Below are 4,171 nucleotides of genomic sequence, written 5' to 3'. Positions count from 1 at the left end.
AATAAAGGTTTTCTTTTTGCTTTTCTTTTGTCTTACCATCTTGCCGACGCTTCTCGCAAGAGGAGAAGTGCTAGTCGCGCCCAGACCTGCACTGTCCAGATGTGGGCGTACGAACCTAGGAGCAAGGAAGAAATGACGGCATGTTGCGTGTGCATTTCAGAGACGCTTTCAGTCACTCGTGAGGAAAAGTGCAGCCTAGCGAATTTTATGAATCGTACTTTATCCATAATAGCTCCTGGGCATAATAACCTAACCTGCTGGCTAGCTGGCTTGCATTCAGACGTACGCGATACGGTCACGCGGAGAAGGGGCGGGGGGCATCAGTTGTTATAGTGAACGGTAGACCAAACAGCCCCTCTTCCATTCTCTATGCTTCTTCCGCTATGCTTCTTCTATTTTGGCTTCACCCTACACTTCTAGCAGTTCAGGTGTCAGCCGTCCCTGACGCTTCCTCTTTTTAAGCAACAATTGAGTGGCTTCTTTCCGTAGGGCTACGTTGAGGGCGTGGTTGCAGACATTGTAGGTTCCTTTCCTAAAGGGAGTCTATGCAGTAACTCTAGTAGACACGTGTGCTTGAAGGAATGTCGGGTAAACGCACCGACTTATCTGGGTCACGCAGAGAAATCTCCAGAAATAATCCAAGTGAATTTTGCCAGTTTTGTAACATTTGCTGGCGCCAGATTTGAGAAACCCCTCAACTGACATGAAACAGCTTGATATTTTTTGCACAGAATGCGTCACCACCAGGATAATGGTGGTGATATTTATTTTTCATTGAAAATATTTTGTTTCGAGCACTGCTTTGTAAACGTTGCGAGTGATAGCAATAACAGGACGCTGTATGGCTGCACTGTTTGGGAACAGTTTTAGTTAACGAGCCGAGCATGTAGATGGAAAATGATCTCACTTTGAACGGTTCAGGTCCGCAGGAACATTCGATAAGTTCACTGCTCCCATCTGCATTCCCTAATATTAATAACAGCCCAACTTTATCTTCATACAACTGCAGAGAAGGGCTTGCTGAGTGGTTAAATAAATTTAGAGTTTCAGCTTGAAGCCTCTAAAAATGTAGATCGGTGTTGTCAAAAGCTTTTCTGCTTGAATTCACTGTAGTCAACTTCTCATTGTTAATACATGGTGTCAATACGCTATCTGAGTGAATTTTGCGCGTAATGGAACTCTCACAACCGGGATACTCATACATAAAAACCGACATAAAAAGTGCCAACCCCATTTTCTTTCGTAATGCTGACGTTATTGCTTTCTTTTTTCCATTTACTGCTGAGTCACTACTGAAGTTTTTGCAAACGGGATTGATAGTTATTTATATGAGCTTTTATGGCACAAAAGCCACTAATATGATATTACATAAATTGGTGAAATTGCTCCAACGAGCAGAAATCATCACTCTACAGTGCTTTTTAGAACGATTTGTTCCATGAACTTAAAAATATCGTCTAGACATGCAAGTGGTTCTTCAGATACGATCAGAGAAGGATGAAGTGGTGTTAGTATTTTATGAAGTACATACAAATATTTGTATTTTTTCTCGAACGCCACACGCGTTATTGAGATGTGAGCCATAGTTACAGGACCTCGGCATTGATTCCAAAGTGCTTGTTTTGTTTTTCTTTAAAAGTTATGTGTGAGATGGGTGTGTCGAATAGGAACGGAACACAAAATAACTTTCCTGCAGTATGGGCTTTATTATTTGTAGTTTGTTCATAAATTTAGAGTCCCAATCCTTACGCCACTTTAACGTGATCGCACGGGCCACACTGACATTGAATGGAATATTTATTTCTATTAGGCTTTCATGTGCTGTCATTGCTGCGCAGTTGTCCGCCTTTTGATTTCAGGGGATTACCACGTGGCTGGGAATCCAACATAGAGGAATTGCTTTGTTATGATTTTCACTTTCACCGACCAATACTGAAGTTGCCGCTGAGATGTTCGTATTCTGAATTTCTATGGGGGGAACTGATGTAACTTTGAGAATCCGCGTAAATAACTGCTTTACTTCATTATCTTCTCTAGCTATTTGTCTGAAAGTCAAAAAGCAGGGCGTATACTGCGGCTGTGAAAACCCGAAGCAAACTGTGCCATCATAAGACAATTTTCCCAATGTTCGAATGCGACTGCGCTTCAGACATGTATATCTTTCTTGGACCCGCTAGTGTAAAACTCGGTGTAGTTTTGGTATTTTCCTTGTAATTTCGAGAACGGCAGTACGTGATTATGTGTGGGATCAAGACCTTTGATGTACGAGGGCCTTGCTTACCCGTAAACTATGTAGCCCTCGTCAATAATCCTGCGCAAGATAGAGCGATAAATGCGTACCAGGCATGTTCGGTCTGCGTCCCAATGATTACGTGATAGAACCTTCGGGATGTTACAAAGGGATTGACTGAGTCTTCTCGTAGTGCTGCCAACCATTTGTAAGGATCTGTAAGTTGTCTGCCCTGCAAGGCTGTTTTTGTAGAAAACCTTCGTCCAGAATTCCTTTTTCTTTTTGCAGTGGAATCTCACTCTCTCCCCCTTATGGAGTAAGCGGAAGCAAAAGAGCGTTCCAAGAACTGATATGAAAACTGCACGGCGTCCTAATTCCTCCTACCTGACCTTCGCTGCCGAGAGAGGTATTCTTGCGGTTCAATGCCCTTGGTTTTTCCTGGAACCCCCCCCTTCCTCCCAAGCCACATACGCACAATAAACAGTTGCACAGGTTTCGGCCATGTTAAAAACGACGGGGTTGTAAGAAAACAATACGCCGTCCTACAAGTATGCAGTCTAAAGTATTTTCGGTCAACAGAGAGTATTTTGGATGGAAAATAAATTTTTCGGGCATGGTCCATAACGTTTTTGTAATTGGCACTTTCTTCCCTTGGCACTTTCTTCCCCTTGAAAGGGTTGAGCATTGTTATTGCCTCACATGGCACATCGCATCGTGGCAGAAGTATTAAACTTGAATTTGACTATGGGGGCTGTACGTGCCAAAACCACAATCGGATTATGAGGCACCCGTAGTAGCGGACTCCGGACGAGTTTTGGCACCGTGGTGTTCTTTGACATTTCCCTAAATCAAATTGCGCGAGCGATTTTTTTTTGTTTCGCCCCGCCGAAATGCGGCTGCCGGGATTGGGATCTAATCCGCGACCTCTAGCAATGCCATAGCCGCAAAGCTACCGCGGTTGGCACAGAAGTGTTGATTTGACAGTCGAACGCTTCCGTAGTGTCGCCTGGACCCTGCGGTGCGCTTTAATAAACGGCGCTCTGCTTCTGCACGTACTGCGTAATTTTTCCGCTTGACATATTTCATTAGCGTTTATTTTTCAGAATGGCAGGAACGTACTGTACCGTACCTTCAACAAGATTATCCAGTTTCCCCGCAACCGCCTACGTAAGTAGTAAAGTCTCCTTGCCTTCTCACAGCACCTTAACCCTCCCCCCCCTCTTGTGTGGGAACTGCCTCTTCTCCTCCCTCCTCTCTACAGTTCTATGTACATCCCGTCTGGACTCGTACGTTACTAGAAAGGGAAGCGCTACAGTTTCTGCAATGGTTTTGAGAGGGGTCACGGTTAATTACACCTGTCAAGAGGCTAATGCGGCGACGTCCAGGCAGCTCTAGGGGGCATTGTGCACATTCGACGCGGTGGGGACTAAACGAGTTTCTCACGTCGCCTTTCCTTGCTTTCCCTCTATTGTCATGAATACACATGCTCTAAACAACCCCCCGACGCGGCGCCTCAGAAAGCAGCAGCAGTGAGACAGTCGAGGGAAGAGCCAAAGAAAGCTTAGCTTTAAAAAAAGGGTAGGAGAGGAGGGTGAGGCTGTGCTGTGCTTTTAGAAATGTGCTAGTGGCTTTGAAGCTAGAACGGGTCACTTTACTTTCAACGCACTTCTAGACGGTCGCTCTCCATTACTTGCCGCAGTTGCCCGTGTACACCGCCTGGCCATACCGTGAGTCTTGAGCACGACAACCCGTTCTTGCAGGCGCTTTCGGCAAATTCGCGTGCTGCACGTTAAGCCTTTTCGACTTATCTCGTCTGTCGACATCAAGTGTTTACCAGAGGCATCCGGCAGTTTATTCCTGCGGAAATCCATGATGACCGGCAATACCAAGGCCCATCTGCAGTTGCTTCGACGCCCATTGCTGCGCGACATGGACTACAAC

Source organism: Dermacentor andersoni, chromosome 6, assembly GCF_023375885.2.
Source record: "Dermacentor andersoni chromosome 6, qqDerAnde1_hic_scaffold, whole genome shotgun sequence".
Taxonomy (NCBI): domain Eukaryota; kingdom Metazoa; phylum Arthropoda; class Arachnida; order Ixodida; family Ixodidae; genus Dermacentor; species Dermacentor andersoni.
The sequence above is the reverse complement of the archived record's forward strand: the minus strand, read 5'-3'. Positions refer to the sequence as shown.